The following is an 18,249-nucleotide window of genomic DNA, read 5'->3' as shown; positions in this document are numbered from 1 at the left end:
CACATATTACGTTAAAAAAAAACAGGATAACTACATAGAGCCAGTAGGTGATTATAAGTACCAAAGACATTACATAATGGTAACATTTTTTTAATTGTTCCAAATACCAATATCATGAACATTTAAGAATTAATTAGTTCAGTCAAAGGATTAATAAAAATTCATTCAAATCATTATGTTTTTAAATACTGTTTTTTTTCTTTTTGCTCCAATTATATTGTATTAAGCAAGCTGTTAAACATGCAACATTTACTAACCTTTTAATGTTCAATAATATGTAAAGTCTTTAAAGAGGATTTTTTATTACAAGCCTATGCTTTAGATATTAATCAAGAAAATAATTACAGAGGAATTTTGAAAAATAAATAAATAAAAGCTGCATGCATATAACTATGGACTGTATATGTACTTTCAATGAGGCCCAATTAGTTGGAAAGCATTTGCATTTCAGTTAGTATAAGCTAACAAGACTGTAGGGAGACAATGCAATTCTACTATCAGGACAAGAAAGAATGCTGTTTTCCTGTAAATATGAATTCCCAAAACTGATCATTTTAAAAATGTTACTGATCTTTACTATATTTGTTTTTCTAACATCTAGGAGTTCACTATAAATGTTTATATTAACTATACATGCAGAGTGTCCCACAGATCACTCTTGGGGAAAAAAGACAGCAGCGGGCGCAGATTAATTCATTTATACTGGAGATCTAATTACTTTATAATAATTGTTAATCGATGATTTAAAATGAGCACTCCTCAACTGTGGCTTTGGTCCTAAGACTTGATAAGATATAATTAAAACATGAGAAAACATAATTTTGATTTAAATGTAACTGGTTACAACAGCAAAAATACATATATTCTAAAATGTGATCTGCTAACTGAATACACAATTTGTCTAGGTACACTTGATTGTCTTACTGTATAGTACCTGTAATTCCCAGAGTTCAGTTTGTTGAAGCTGTTAACAGATTCTGTAATCTGTAATGACAGTAAACTGGCCTTTGCTCTTCTCTTATTCACTATTCATTTTCAAGGCTCGGTTAAGTAGATAGCTGGGTTAAAGATCAGTAGTTTTTCATGTGACACACTCTGGTATTCATCTAATGACTTGTCAGGACAAAACTGTCCCTGTTCTTGCCAAAATAATAAAAATGGTCCTCCACATCGCATGACAATCAGCCCTTCCTTGTGTTGAAACAACCCATCTTATTTGATGAAGTTGGTTTATAGAAATTTTATAACTGAATAGCTGACATTGCTCCAATAAAATGGATGAATTTCCCCAAGTGAGATAAAATAATGCTACTGTCACTGAATTCTGAGTTCCCATTTTTTCCCACTCCAGCTCATTTGAAAAAGTGGGTTTTCACCATGAAAGCTTAAAATACTACATATACTTTTGTAGTCTCTAAGATGCCATAGGACTATTTGTTGTAACTAAAATAACGTATGCACAGTCTGTAATCAAACATGCTTGTACATTACTCAAGAATAAAAGTAAAGTTGTGGATTTACTCCTTATTGGGAAGAGGTCCTAACTTAATACTTGAGAATTATGCAAAAATAACATGTTCTTCACACTCATATAGGTGGCAATTCAATTTAGGAAATGTAATCCCCCCCCCAAGAATAAAGTAAGGGACTTATTCTGTAATAACCAATATACTACAAAATGTTAACACATCTTAAGTGGGAGGGAAAAGGGAAGAATTAATAAAGGAAACTTCCTCTGAACAGATAATCCACCCAAATTTCCATATAGGCAGTAGCATGTTTTCTGTGAAACCTGCCACTCTGACTTTATAAAACATTTCCAGAGATTTAATGTAAGAAACTTCTGACTCATAACCAAAATCAGAATACACACATCCAGTTTATTATGTCATCTTCCACCAATAACACTGCGTAGTTTTAGACCTGCGTTCCAATTTCCCCATTGAATCCTCCTTATTCTTAGTTACAGTGCTATATATACACATTTAGAAGTCTATTTTTCCCTTTGATGTGCAAGCCTAACTCCTATTAATTGCAATAAGAACGTGGATACAGTAGAGGAACTAGTAGATGTATTTTTGCATGAATAGGAGTGATCAGGTAAAAAAAATTGTGCCAAATTTCTGGACAATCAAGGGGGCAGCAGAACTTCCACCAAATCATAGTCTTCAAAATCAATATTGTGTTTATATTTTAATTACAGGTGATATTTCAAAAAACCAATCACTACCAATAGTCTGTTCTATTCAGGTTCTTATCCCAGTGCTGGTTGTGGGAAATACCTGAATGTTTTCTAGAAGTGCTTTGCACAGTGTGACAAGCATCAAATATGGACATCTGTCTAACAATTTAACATGAAGTTACCAGTTTCTTAACAAGAAATGTGTTAGTAAAAAGCTGCAGTCCGTGGCAGGCCTTCCCATCACAACTACTGGAAATTCCCATCACAGCTGCAAGAATATAGAACACAATCATGAACACAAAAAATTGTGACATGCTACATACTAATACAACCCCATCATTATTAGTGAACTCTCAGCATGGTAAGTACACTGGGATATTAATCACTCATCCACTGTGTTGCAACAAGTTACAAAAATAAAACAATGATTAAATCTATAAAACAATCACCAAATCAAAAGAGGAAGGTGGGAGGAATGCACAACTCCTATAGCCACCACCTTGACACACGTTATGTTCTTGACATTTTAGATACAATCATGGTGGAAATTTTGATGGTTCAGATTTAGGAGCTATTATGCAAATTAACACTATGGGATACCAACAAAAGCATTTCTCATAGTGATAATTTTTATAAAACACTAACTCACGCTAATGTCACCTGAAACTGCACTCTATTGTAAGGGGGGAAATGCATCCTACATGCCTTGAGCAACTCTGTAGCAGAAGATGATTATGAGATGTCTCACTGTAAATTGCAAGTCTGGCATCACAGCAATATACAGGTGAGATGGTCAAAGACAGGCAGCTCTTCCCACGTCCACATGGGACTCACCCACATATGACAACTCAATAATGGAGGGCAAAGAGGTTTACAAAGCACAGATAACCTAATAACATCCTTGTACACATACATCATCTGATACTAAGCAGCAGCCATTAATTCAGTTAAATTAACACTAAATGAGAATGTACTTCTAACACAATATGCTAAATAATCATTTCTAATTTAAAATGGCACCATGGAGATTAACATGGATTTTTACTGATACTAACCAAAGAAACATGGATGACACATGGAAATACAAAATCTGTCCTCTTCCCCCACATGGCATTTTACCTGCCAAACCAAAATTTGGTGCAGCGCCATTTCATTACTTAACTATTGCTTTATTTTGCAGAAAGTCAGTAATGACCTGTCATTTGAGCATGTGAGAAATTTTCATCTGGCCTTCTTTTCAAGTGAAAAACCCATAAGTCTGCATGTTTGTCAACAAGCAACTAGGTTCATGTATTTTGAACCTATCTGATCAATTACTCATTGTGTTTATACAAAATCTTATGTGTACAAAAATGTTCTTTTGCATGCTCAAATTCTGTATGTATATATAAAACTATTTATTTCTTGAATCTACCGTCCACGATTGTTTGTTACCAAAAGCTATGTTTGGAAACCAAGAGATTAGGTTGGGATTCAAACCTCACTGGAGTCCACAGAAAGCTTCCCATTGACTCCAAGAAACAGACCCTGAAACAGGCTTTGAAACAGGCCCTGTTCATCTACAGGAAAAAATAACCATTCAATATCCTGAGGAATGGCAGAGTAATTCTTTAATTGTCTGGTAAAAGTGCCACTGCGGAAACTGAGCCCAACTCTTAAATGGGACCTTAAAGAATCTAGAAGGCCCGAAGTGGCTAGATTAACGTCCCAAATAGTAACAAAATGGATACTGACATGAATATTACAAATGCATTTACCTTGTAAAACAAAGTATTTCACCAATCTGTTTTGCCTTCTTTCACCGGTAGGACATGAGTTCAGGATTCAATTATAACAGTCACAAGCTCCCTGTACTAGTGGATATCATAAATTATTTAAAGCACATCAGTCTACGTAGATAAATGAAAGAGAGAATTAAAATATCTTGATTTAAAAAGCAAATGCATCAGCACAGATTTAAGTCTGCTCACTCTGACTGTGGTATTATATGTGTGTACTTAAATACTTTAGAATATTTTTAGAGTTTAATTATGTAAATGAATTAAAGTTTTGCTGTTCTTTTCTCAGGTATTAATTCTAAAATCTTAGGATTCAGAATAATTTGTTCAACTCCAGAGCAGTAGAAGATTCTGACTTTAAGGCAACCATCCTAATGTATTTAGTTTTATTACACACATTCCTTTAATCAGACACTTCTATTAGGCTATTTCTTTGGTTCCTCCAAACAGCTTATAGGGCCCAATCCAGACAACGCTTATGATGCTACATTGTACCCAGTATCCATATATTTTAAAAAAAGGTCTGTTAGAATCATATATAACTAAACCAAACTGAACTCTAGATTCTTTAAGAATACTTATGTTTTAGATATCTGAAAAGGCACAGCACTTACAATCATGAGACTGAACAAAGAATTGCTGTTTTCCTAATTACTGACTCACAGTATAGAGCTGCTTGAGCTGCCCAGTGTCCTAGCAGGTCTCTGGACAATTAGCGAAAGCTGCATTAGCAGGAACTTCAGCAGTCTCAGTCTCACTTTTCTCTAGAGAGCAGGCGAATGATGAGTTCCATCACCTGGCCAGCAGCAGCCACAAAGTCACCTCAGGGACTTGGACAAAGAGATTCATCTGCTGCCTTGGCAGCTCTTAAAACATGCCTTACTAGCAGACAGTCACACTATCATATACAAGCACAAAGTTTTTTTTATTAAGGGCTGTTGTCTAAGTGACCTGTCACAAAGCTTCATAAAGCAGCATTAATACTGTGGGCCTAAATGAGATTGATCTTTGAGCTTCGTGGTCTCCTGTTGTCAACAGTGCATTATAAAACCAATACTAAATACTTTATAAACAGGTCTCCCTACAGTGTATTAGAAGAACAGTGCATATTTCATGCCCTATAGTTAGGTAGCCACATCTCCATCAGACAATTAAATAATTTATTAGCTATTCAGAAGTGCAAAAAGAGTCAATAAACTTTTGAATATTTACAAGCTTACTATTTTATTTGAAAACATACCTGCAAGCAAGGGATTATCTGACCTGCTGAGGACTGAAGACTAGAGAAACTGAAATTTGGTTCCTTATCTTTTCTACTGCCATATCACTCTGATCCTCAGCCAAGTCCCTGTGTGCCTAGTTCAAAAGGTTCTCCCTCATTTTCAAAATCATCAAGAAATTTGCTGTAACCTTGCTTCCGTTATTTTCTGTTTCCGCTTCTTTTATACATCATCAGCCTCCTTTCTGTCCCTTAGCACACTCTAGTCATTGTGCCTGCAAGACTCTATCATACAGGAAAGATATGGAGCAGGTAATTAAGGAATTCCTCTTCAAACTTCAGGAAGACAATAAGGTGATAAGTAGCAGCCAGCATGGGGTTGTAAAGAATAAATCATGCCAAATCAATCTGATAGCTTTCTTTCATAGGATAACAAGTCTTGTGGATAAAGGGAGAAATGGTGGACATGGTATACCTAGACTTTAGTATGGCATTTGATATGGTCTCACATGACCTTCTTATCAATAAACTAGGCAAATACAAATTAGATGAGGCTATTATAAGGTGGGTCCATAACTACCTGGATAACCATTCTCAGAGAGTAGTTATTAACAGTCCACAATCCTGCTGGAAGGGCATAACAAGTGGGGTTGCGCAGGGATCTGTTTTGGGACTGGTTCTGTTCAATATCTTCATCGATGATTTAGATGATGGCATAGCAAGTACTCTTAATAAGTCTGCAGATGATACCAAGCTGGGAGGGGCTGCAACTGCTTTGGAGGATAGGGTCATAATTCAAAATGATCTGGACAAACTGGAGAAATGGTCTGAGGTAAATAGGATGAAGTTTAATGAGGATAAATGCATAGCACTCCACTTAGGAAAGAACAATCCATTTCACACATACAGAATGGGAAGTGACTGTCTAGGAAGAAGTACTGCAGAAAGGGATCTAGGGTGATAGTGGACCACAAGCTAAATATGAGTCAACAGTGTGACACTTGCAAAAAAAAGCAAACATGATTCTGGGATGCATTAACAGGAGTGTTGTGAGCAAGACACAAAAAGTCATTTGGTCGCTCTTCTCTGAGAAGATTAGGCCTCTGATGAAGTATCGTGTCCAAGTTCTGGGCAACACATTTCAAGAAAGATGTGGCAAAATTGGAGACGGTCCAAAGAAGAGCAACAAAAATGATTAAAGGTCTAGAAAACATGAGCTATGAGGCAAGGCTAAAGGAATTAGGCTTCTTTAGTTTAGAAAAGAGAAGGCTGAGAGCGAACATGATAGCAGTTTTCAGGTATCTAAAAGGATGTCACAGGTAAGAGGGGGGAAATTGTTCTCCTTGGCCTCTGACAATAGGATGAGAAGCACTGGGCTTAAACTGCAGCAAGGAAGGTTCAGGTTGGACATTAGGAAAAACTTTCTAATTATCAGGGTGGTGAAACACTAAAATAAGTTGCCTAAGGGGGTTGTGGAATCTCCATCACTGGAGATATTTAAGAGCAGGTTAGACTTAGGGATGATATAGGCTATGTTTGGTTCTGCAGGGGACTGGACTTGATGATCTCTCATGGTCCCTTCCAGTTCTAGTATTCTATGATTCTATTCACAGCATCTGTCATTTAGAGCCATCTTTCAGTATTTTTCCATCTTATTGACTCTATTTTTACCCAAACTAATATAGACTCATTTTTTTAAAAAAGACCATAAGTGACTTAAATGTGAAAAGAAAAAAAACTTTTAATATCAGTAATTCACTCTCCTGCTGAAAAAATCTGGCTGACCATTCTTTCAAAAGGTGCTGAACACTGACAGTTTCCATTCAAGACAATGGGATCTGAGAATGTTCAGTTACACTGAAAAAAAAATCAGGTCTTGTACATTTTTTTCCACATCTTGCACCGAGTCTTCTACTGTGCTACCATAACTACACAGTAAGAGACAGCAAGTGCACGTAAATGCTTACAGCACATTCTAATTGGCCCTATGTAATTTGCATATTTCCAGCGCTAATGGTATGAGAGCCATTTAATAGGTTAAGAGTATTATAACATTAACTATTATTGGGCAAACTAGCCTGTTATTTTCTAGTTAATCTTCAAGACAGTTTGTTTTGAGAGCGATCCAAACAGTTTTCTATATGAGAATTTCAAATTCATTATAACCTGTGTTTCAATTTTTCTGTCTCGTCCAAAACTATCAGAGAGGATTTATTTAACTCAAGCATCTTTAAGCTGGGAGTAGTTCCCAAACCTCAACAGGCATGGACCTATGTATAGTTTTGTGGGTGCCATGGTTTCGCATACTGGCCACATTAATACAGGATAGCAAGCATCTGCAACCCACAGCTGTGAGTGCTCCAGCCCGTAAGCACCCACAAAGTCTATGCCAATGCAAACCACTCTTCCCAACCCACATCTGAACCACACTGGTTTTCTTTAGGAGCCTGGGTTGATATATAGTCCTGAAACTGAAGCTTCTGGGTTCTTTCCATTCACACAATTAAAGAGTGCAGAGTAGAAATGGGGAAGTCAATTCTAAATGAGAAATGCAGTGAGCAAGATTGTTACACTTACTCAGAGCCCTTTATATGCCCACAACTCACTAACCCTTCTACTGCTATCTTTCATCCTGCACTGGGCACCAATCAGAAGCTGTGAGAAACTGAACCTCCCCACATTATCACCTGACATCAAATTGCTTCTTTTCTCTCCTTTTAACCTAAAAACACAGCTTCCATGATGCTATGAGGAATGTGAACTCTCCTACAGATACCTTGAGAATTTAGCACAGACAGAAAGAAAAAAAGGCATATCTTCTTGACTGACCCACAGCATCCTGGAAACACGGCTGAGCTCAACTGTGGGAAAGGAAGGGCCAACAACGTCAAGAAAGCCACTGGATGTCTAGGACTGCTTTATAAAGAAAGGACAGGCATGGAAGTCAATTGGCTCACTCTCACCTCCCTCACAGCCAAAGGGAGGCAGAGAAAACTCTCTCAGAGGAACATTCCCTCATGCACTGAGATAGGGAAGGGCTCCAGGGGCTTCCAACCAAGCTCTTCAGAATCAAGTGGCTTGCTATCCCCATCAAATCCAATCTCCCACCTTCATACTGAGGGTATGTCTAGACTGCATCCCTCTGTCACCAGAGGGATACACATTAGGCAGGTCGACATTGCAAATGAGGCAGGGATTTAAATATCCTGTGCCTAATTTGCATAAAAATGGCTGCCGCGTTTTGCCAACTCAGCACTTTGTCGGCAAAAAGTGGCAGTCTAGAGGGGGATCTGCTGAGAAAGAAAGCCTTTTTCGACAGATCCTGTAAACCTCCTTGCAGGGATATTTAAATCCCTGTCTCATTTGCAATGTCGACCTGACTAATCTGAATCCCTCTGCCGACAGAGGGATGTAGTCTAGACATACTCTGAGGCTACGTCTACACTGGCCCCTTTTCCGGAAGGGGCATGTTAATTCCTACTTTGAAGTAGGAATAAGATCCTCCGGAAAAGGGCGCTTTTTCCGGAGGATCGGGGCCAGTGTAGACGCTCTTTTCCGGCTTTTCTAAAAGCCGGAAAAAAGCGGCGGACATTTTTATTTAAATAAATTTCCCTATTGCGATCGCTGAAATTAACATGCCCCTTCCGGAAAAGGGGCCAGTGTAGACGTAGCCAGAGAGATCAGGACAGCAGCAATGTGAAAGCTATCTATTTCAAATAGCAATTTTTATTTAATCAGTAGGTTATCTGTTATTGGGAGAGAACTAATTCATAGGCAAGAACTATTCCACAGATTACTACCAATGTATCTATTTCTTCCCATTTCCCCTCTTTGCCTTCATTCCTTGGATACCAGTAAAATCTTCTGCATAAAAATAATCAATCATAAGAACAAACTAGACCCATTTAGTGAAAATGATGGATTGCCATGATTGGGCCATAAAAAAGGAACAGATCAGTACCTTCTGCCCTTATTCTCCAACACTGTTTACCAAAAAGCCTTGCTAATCTGCTGCTGAACAAGTATCTCCTACAAGGCAATACTGCACTCTCTCTCCCTCTGCCACTCCACCACTAAAGCAGCTTCAGTGAGTTTTACACCTACCTCAGCAAATCAAATCTTGTATGGAATGAAATCAAACCACATTCCAGTATTTTGTTAATCTAAATTAAAGGGAAGTCTGGTGAGCATTTGTCAAGATTCAAAACCTATTGCAGACATCACATATTGTCTCTCTGTGACTGTTCTTAGCAACCAAAGACTTAGCATCTTACAAAGGGAAGGGGAAAAAAAACCTACTTTTTAAAGACACATAAGACTTGCCTTACATGTTTTTGCTTAAAGATTCCTTAGAGAAGTGTAGTAGGAACGTCTAAGCCCTCCTTTGAAGGAATAAAGATGTAGAACCTTTCACAAACATATCTTTACTGGACCATCTGTCTGGAATTGCAGTCAAACACTGAAAGCATTAACAAAACTAACAGAATAGTCAATCTCCACAAAATAATAGCATAATTTTTTTCCTTTGCTTGTCACCTTTAAAAGAATGAGGTATCTAGGTTTCAATATATATGACTGTTAATCCATATTAACCTCATTTACTTAACCTAACATGAAGGCAAGCCTTTTAAAAAGCAGCTAAGAAGAAAGGAACATCTAACTTTCAACCTTCTGGACAAAGCTCAAAGGGAAATTCCAGTCATTTAGGATGTGTCTACCTAGCACCCTTTCCTCACAATAAGCTACACAATTTGTGCTACGCAAATTGCATAGCTTATTTTGAGGTTATTTCAAAATAGCTTATTTTGAAATTTGGCGCTGTCTACACAGCACCAAATTTCAAAATAAAGCGCTATCCCAACTAAAGTTGTAAGTGACTAGTCAACTATCCAATAAGCATAAGCTTATTGGATAGTTGACTAGAGATGGGACAAGTTACATCCCCCCCCCCCCTTGCTGCCTCTATTAGAGAGAAGCAGCAAATGGGGAAGCAGGAGCTGGTGCTGGGAGGAGCCAACTTAAAAGTCAGTTCCCACCCAGCACAGTCTCCATGGGGCGCAAGGGAGGTAGAGGCACAATGGGAAAAGGCACGAAAGGGCACTGAACCAGTCTCCGCTCAGGCAGGTTCTGCTGTGATTCTGCTTTTGAAATGTACCAGAGTCCCGGCAAGGAGTGCAGGGCCAGAGGAGTCCCCCCACTGGCCCCACACTCCCTGTGGGGCTTCTGCTTTTGAACTGTAGCAAGAGCCCAGAAGAAGCCCAGTTCAAAGGCAGAGGCGCCCTTGTCGACTAATTGAACAGTCAACGGAAATCCCATCGACTATTCGATTAGTTAATTAAACTAATTTAATAACCCTAATGCCAACAAATCCCTTAACCCTCGTTCCACTAGGGTTACAAGGATGCCGGATAAGCATAAGCACCAACAGTGCACCAATTATTACAAAGCATATTTCAAAATAATGGGAGTGCTTAAAGATGTAGAATTGCTATTTCAGGATACTTCCGGTATCCTGAAAAAGCCCTGCTATCTCAACATAGCCTCACTATCCAATACTGACTAGCCTTTAAGAAAATATACAAACAATTTAAATTAAGTATGTTTAAGGAATATCTCTTGAATGTTCAGCTTTTCCATAGCTGTGCTTCTGATGGCCTCCTATGGATGCTATATTCTGTATATCTACCCCCAAAGAAAAAATTTCAGGAGGAAGAAATCCTGGATTGACGTTAATAAGCAAAGCACAATAACGGATTAACACTACATTTCAATATGGTTTTGTAAAAAAGTTTTCAGGTGATTGCAATTTTCATGTGTCTTCACTTTTAATTCATTTTATTAGTAGATAAAGCCCAACAATTTCAGAAGGACAACATGCATCCCTACTCATTACTAAAAAATGTTGCACCTCCAATCTCTCTCCCTCCCTTCTGTCATTAGCTTTGCAAACTCCTTGTTCAGAAAGTTCAAGTTTGCAAAACTTAATGATTCCTAAGGAGTTCACTGCGCTTTGCTTTATATTTAAGGCTTAATTCTGATCTTAGATAAAGCAAGAATGTTTATTTGGTAACATCATCTCTTGTGCTTGGGCACACCGGTATAGCAGCTCATTTTCACAAGACACGAAGCAACGGATGCTTCATTTCTTAGATAAGAACCAAATTTTGGCTATATAATTGTTTTTACAAGTGTATATTCTGACAGCTGCACTGAAGTAGCATTTTCTATTTTTTGTTTAATAAGATTTTAGTGTCCATTTATGGGGGAACTGAAAAATAGCTTCATTTTTATTACCAATAGTCACAGCATTTGTAATTTACATTAAAAGTAATGCCTAGGCCTGAGAGGTTCTAACCAAGCTCAAGCCCATTGTGTTACGTGCTGTACAGATAACGGGAGAGGCAGATGGTTCCCAGAAAGATTTACAACCTGAATAAACCGGGCAGACAAAAGATGGAAGAAAGGAAGTATTTTTATTCTCATTTTTACTGATAGGGCACTGAAACAGGCATAAAGATTTCAGAAGAATTAGCACCTACAACTGGGGCTAAATTTTCAACAGAGCTCAGTATGTTAAATGTTGAGATCTTTTGAAAAATCTGTCCATCAATATCATAATGGTTACAGAGTACTGGCCCTTGTTTACTTACCTAAATGGAGTGCACCTCTTTGAAGAAGAAGTGGGTTCAGTGGTGGATAATGAATACTTGAAAGTCCATCCATGAGTGCTTTAGAAAATGTGATACTAAGGGTGTTGCCAAGGTCATACACGAAGTCCATGACCGAGTAGGTATGTAAGCAAGTGACTAGTCAACTACCCAATAAGCCTAGGCCCAAAAAGTCGCATTCCCCCCGCCTTGCTACCTCTGTATCAGAGGTAGCAAGGGGTGGGGGAGCAGGAGCCAGTGCGGGGGGGGGGGGGAGGGAGACAGCTTAAAACCCAGTTCCCCCCAACACCGCCTCCACAGTGCTGCTTGCCCACCCCCTCACTGCTGCTCTATCAGAGGCAGCAGTGCAGGAAGTGGACAGGGGAAGCTGCCATGAAGCAGCCACTGCCCACAGCAGGCCCAAGTTCACCACAGGCAGAGGCTGCTCCTGCAGCAGCCTCTGTCCACGGAGGGTCCCAGCGAGTAGCTGGAACCCCCTACAGACAGGGGCTGCTGCTAGAGAAGCCTCTGACTGCAGCCAGCCCAAGTCACCACAGACAGGAGCTGCTCCAGCCAGGCAGGCAGCCCGGCTCAGTCCTGGATCGTGTCGGGTCCAGGACCTACCTTTGCAGTTTAAATGCAGTAGGAGCTGAACTGCCTGCATACCCAGCTCCTACTATATTTAAACTGCAGAGCCACAGTGGGGTAGCTCCTAGACCCGGCACAAGCCAGGACTGAGTGCCTTCCCTTATCGACTAATTGTGTCATTGATAAAAATTCTATCAGCCACACGATTAGCCAATTAATTGCCTCTTAACATTCTTAATCCATCCTTGATCCAAACTTCTAAGTACTAAAATCCAATTTTAATCACGAGGGTCATCCTCTCTCTTCATCCTTGTTTTAGCCCTGCAGTGGCTACATAAATCCAAAAGAGCAAATTCACTAAATGGGCAACTAGGATAGCACTTCCAAGTCTCAGACAAATACCACATACATTTAACCACCAGGTTTAGGGTAACAACACACAGTATTTTTAAACAATCATGGAAATATTCATGTTTTTCTTCTACTTCCCAAACAGTTCTAATGCACTGAGTGGTTTATGACTCAGTAAAATCAAGACTACCATAGCATATTGACAGGAATTAGAACAGTGTAAAAATTGTTGTCGGACTGTCTTCTGAACCCCTCATATGACATGACCTAACCACATCTAATGCATGATTTGGTCCTGACTCTTTGGAGGACAAAGTACCGTAAGTGGCTGAAGTGCTTTATGTAGTAGCACCACTGATCTTGCTTCCTAGTCTAGGAAAAAAAGCAGGTAATGTTGGCATGTAAACAAAAAGTAAGCCTGAGAAACTGAAGGTAATAGTTTATTAACACTATTAAAAACATTAGAATACATTTCACTAGAATCTGAAATAAATTTCTAGTGAATGTCTATATAAATTTGATTTACCAGTTTTACTGAATAAGTGCCACAGCTGACAGAACATGTTACTATAATAAATTGTTATTAAATAACTGTAAATCTTTTTCACGACAACTTCTAATAAAAATGTATGTGCAGATATGAATATTTTTTGAGAAACATTTTTCACATACCGAAAACAAATTATAAAAAACTTACCACGCTACAGTATCACTCAAAGCATAAATGGGGGTATAAAATTCACATAAATAGTGCTTAATCTTCTGTAGTTTAATGCTACCCATTGTGTCAGAACAAATTACACAGTAAGGGAGGATGGCAGAAGTACCATCCTTCAGGGCTTTTTTATGTTAACTCTTCTTATTTTTGGTACTGAACTTGAGTTCTGAGTACGCAATGTATCATCCGAGCAATACATTTACAAGGCAAATATCAGTAAATATTGTTAACTGTACATCTGCCTCCTCAGAACCTTTCCTTAAGAATTGGATACTCCTGAAATTAAACCAATACAGGCAACACTTAATTTTAACTTGTGTTCCCTTTGATGTGCAGCAGATGGACATTTACAGTAATCCATTACTGCAGAAATCAGCTGAAGAGCTATTTGCTCATTCCAAAACTTCCCATGCCTTATTTAGCCTTTACAAGATTTCATTTGTCAAAGTGCAGACACAGCGCTGATGTCGCATCCAATGGTGCTTTGCTATAGTCAGGATGAGCTGCAGCAAAGCGACAGGCCCCAGAGTACCTCGCTATGGAGTGTGATTGCTTCCACTGCCTCCTGGGATAGGTAAATTATTAACTGACACTTTCTCAATTGAAGAACTGTCTAAGATAAACCTATTAAAACTGTTAGCCTACAGAAAGCATCACACTGCTGGTTTGTTAAATCTTTGTCAAAGTCATCATGGGGTTGATCTTTTAAAAATATTTTCAGAGTTTTAGATAGATACAGAGTCAACATAAGTTATTTGTAAAAATATGAATTATGAAATGGAAGTTTGCCTGCCTCTTGTTTTAATGACATTTATAGGACAAACTGAATCTCATAGTTAGAGAAGGTTCAGTAGATGGAGAATGATATACAGAAATGATAAAAAGCCTAACTATCATAATTACAAACATACTAATATATACGTTATTTCTCATATGAATCTATTTAATCCCGGAAACATACGGCTATGCTAACAACCCATTAGGGCTAACAGTTAAGTCCAAATGGCTTTTCTTCATACACAGCTCGCTAACTAGCAAATTTCTGCTCTGGCCCAAATGCAAAACTGCTATTGACACACCCTCTAACTTGAGCATAGAAGAAAACCCACTCTGTCACCCCATATTCAATCACATTTGCCAAAATATGGTCAGTGAAACGCTGTGTGTAATTAAAATGGTCTTCAGACAGGGAGAAGAGAATGCATCTAGACATTAGGGGTATAGGTGGAGACAATAGGAAGCTTTTTCAACTGAATACATTTTCTACCAGATTCAGCATGAGACTCAGAGCCAGGAGCTCCTGCATTCCCATCCTGGCCACTCTTCTGACAAAGAGTACAGTCACGGGCAAGTTTTATAGGACCACATTTTCAAACATGGACTCTAATTTAAACTACCTGAGTTTCTGGGTGTCTGATTTCAGACACCTAAGGGCCTAATTTGCAGAGCTGCTGATCGGCTACAGCTCCCCTACTGACTTCCATCACAAACTTGGGTGTTCAGCAATTTTAACAGAGCTCAAACTGGGTACCCAAAAATGGAGGCATCCAAAATTAGAAGACATTTCTGAATATGTGATCTTTAATTCTGTGCAATTAGGTATCTGTAATATGGGGATAACGCTTACTCTGCTTCATAATGCTTGCAAAATAAACACTTTGTAATTGAAATGGCAGATATTTTTAAAAGCATATTAAGGAACTGGCCTTTACGCTTTACAGGAACACAAGTGGATGACAGACAAGGTTAAGAGAAATATTCAAAAGCATTAATGCAGCTTCTGTATATTAATATATGTATGTACTAACAGACTTACTGTGTGGGTGCAAATATGTACAGTACAGTCCTGCTAAAATCTGTCTTTCCCTATAGGAAGGGAGTGTGTGTGTTTTTACAATAACTCCGTTTTATAAAGTGGCATTCACCTTGCAGGTAAGGAGGATTTTTAAGGGCACGGGACTGTTATGTGCTTTGAAATTATCAAAATGAATATGAAACAGTATGTGTAAAATAAAGACAGGTAAGCAAATTACAAGGCTGTAATTCAATCCAGGGGCTCTGGCGACGACATAAACCACAAGATGCATGGCCTCTATAGTGTGTATAGACAGCATAACCTGGAGACGAATTACTCACACAGGCACACACACTGCAAAAACAAGCCTGTTTTTTACTTTTATATTTAATACCATCCAAATCCAAGTCTCACTCCCACATACACTTATTCCCATTCCCCTTACTACTCCTTCAACTTTTCCTTTACCCTACTTATAACCTGCCAAATGATTCCAGCTCTAGCTACCTTTAACCCCTGCAAGGGAAAGACATCAGCAGATATGCAAAGGGCTATCAACAAAATGATTAAATCTTAATATTCCAATTCCACTCTTCTTGAATCTCTCCACAAAAGCAGCCTGCAGCTTTTCCTTCTCCACTGGCAGTATTTCTTTGCCCACTGCCACAGCATTTATTTTTTTAACCATTCCGAAAGTTATACTTAGCGGTCAGAGGGGCTATTCCTCACCACGACGACCGCAGCACTTTGGCTATCGAAGACTCTACCTAGGCAGGGATAGTCAATTATTTTGTGTTAAGGTCCAGAGGTCTTGGTCCAAGTATAGTCAAGTTCCTGACTCCAAAAAAAAATAACCTCAACAAATAGATAGTCAAAAATAAAATCAATAAAAAAATTTCAGTGTCCATTCAAAACCGGCTGGTGATCCAGATTTGGCTCATAGTCCACCTACTGACTACTCCTACTAAATCCTATTGGTTTTAGTAGGAGTAGTCAGCCTACTGACTCCATTATATAATAAAAAGTTGTGACATATCTTCTATGAATTTTAATCAGTTAATTTTCATAACTCCTGGGAGTGACATCACAATTGTTTATTACATGGCTTTTACTTTACCACATAAACTTCCCTGTACACAACACTCAGCAGTTAATTATGTTTTTGCATTAAGAAATTATTCACAAATAATAAAGCAAAACTGAACATATCCTAATACCTATAACACAGTGCTGGCCTGACGACCCATTTCTTTACACACTACAGTTCCACAAGGTATATCAGAAAGCGAAATTACTCACCTTCGTTCAGTAACTGTCGTTCTTCGAGATGTGTCCCCCCGTAGGTGCTCCACATTAGGTGCCGGGCTTGCCCTGGCACCACAAGATGGAGATCTTTAAAGCCGTAGTCAGCTGGAACGCGCATGCACGGGGGGGGGGGGGGGCAATCTAGCGGCGTTCGCGCTCTCCCGCCCTGCGCGATCCAGTCTCAACCAGTTCCTCGGAGCCATCTCAGGATCTGCAAAAGAGAACAGACTCCAAAGCGGGGAGGCCGGGTGGGTAGTGGAGCACCCACGGGGGGGGAGGGGAGAACACACATTTCGAAGAACAACAGTTACTGCACAAAGGTGAGTAACTTTGCTTTCTTCTTCAAGTGATGTCCCCGTGGGTTCTCCATATTAGGTGACTCAGAAGCAGTACCCACCCAAAGAAGGCGGTGGGATTCGGAAGTCACTGTGTATGTAAGGAAGAAAGCACTGCGGTATCCACAGAAGTATCTGAGGACCTTCTGGAGTTAATGGCATAATGTTTAGCAAATATGTCGAAAGAAGACCAGGTGGCCGCCCTACAAATATTGGCAAGAGGGACACCTTTAAGGAATGCAGTAGAGGAGCCTACTGCCCTAGTGGAATGGGCTTTAAGGCATTGAGGCAAGGGAACATTATGTAGGGCAGTGGTCTCCAACCTTTTTACACCCAAGATCACTTTTTAAGTCTCAGAACAGGCGAAGATCTACTGTCCCGCCCCTTCCTTGAAGCCCCGCCTACATTACATGAGGAAATCTAATGTAAATGCACTGCGCAGGTGTGCAGTTCAGAGAGGGCTCAAGAGCTACTCTTGGAGCCCCTGAGATCTACCGGTAGATCGCGATCTACTGGTTGGTGACCACGGACGTAGGGTATAGCATTGTGATATACAGGAGACAATTAGCTTAGAAATTCTCTGGGATGAGAGGGGATGTCCTTTGCATTGTTCTGCTATGGAGACTAATAACCATCAGTCTTACAAAAGGACCTAGTGCACTGCAAGTAAAACGCTAAGGCCCTGCATACGTCTAATGTGCGAAGGGTGGCCTCGAGAGGAGATGCATGAGGTTTTGGGTAAAAGGCCGGTAGAACTATACGTTCATTAAGATGGAATTGCGAGAAGACCTTAGGGATGAAGGTCGGGTGGTGTCTCAGATAACACTGTCCTTTTTTAAGACAGTGTATGGAGGCGACGCCATCAGTGCAGAGATCTCGTTTGCTCGGCGCGCCGACATGATGGTGATCAGGAAGACCAGCTTCTGGGTGAGGGTTTGGAGAGGTATGGTAGCCAGAGGTTCGAATAGCCGTGTTGTCAAAGCAGAGAGTACCAATTCCAAATTCCACAATGGTGTGGGGGGACATACAGGAGGGTTTAGATTCATTAAACCTTTAAGAAATCTCTTCGTGAGAGGGTGAGCGAAGAGCGAAATTCCCCCTATTGGCTGTCTAAATGCAGTTAGTGCCACGAGATGGACCCTTATAGACGCTAAAGCCAGTCCGTTTTGTTGTAGATGCATCATATAGTCCAAGATGAGAGGAATCAGGACAATTTGAGGGTTGAGGTTGCGGTCGGAACACCAGGAAGTGAAACAACGCCATTTGGACAGGTAAGTAACACGTGTATTTTGTTTCCTACTATGTATAAGAACATTCTGAACACTATCGGA

General features: G+C 39.5%; 1 protein-coding gene across 10 annotated transcripts in view; it reads right to left on the bottom strand.

Moving 5' to 3' along the window:
• BNC2 (basonuclin zinc finger protein 2) overlaps positions 1-18,249 on the bottom strand; it is a 520,080-nt gene that overhangs the window by 337,548 nt on the left and 164,283 nt on the right. Inside the window, exon 2 of one of the 10 annotated variants that reach the window (XM_075931528.1) lies at positions 16,578-16,794. The exons of the other annotated variants lie outside the window; for them this stretch is intronic. The gene's annotated coding sequence lies outside the window, so the exon portion shown is untranslated. The remainder of the gene's footprint in view (positions 1-16,577; positions 16,795-18,249) is intronic. 10 annotated transcript variants of the gene reach the window in all.

This window comes from Pelodiscus sinensis, chromosome 6 (assembly GCF_049634645.1).
Source record: "Pelodiscus sinensis isolate JC-2024 chromosome 6, ASM4963464v1, whole genome shotgun sequence".
Lineage (NCBI taxonomy): Eukaryota > Metazoa > Chordata > Testudines > Trionychidae > Pelodiscus > Pelodiscus sinensis.
Note: the sequence above shows the minus strand (reverse complement) of the source record. Positions and strands in the feature narration are given on the sequence as shown.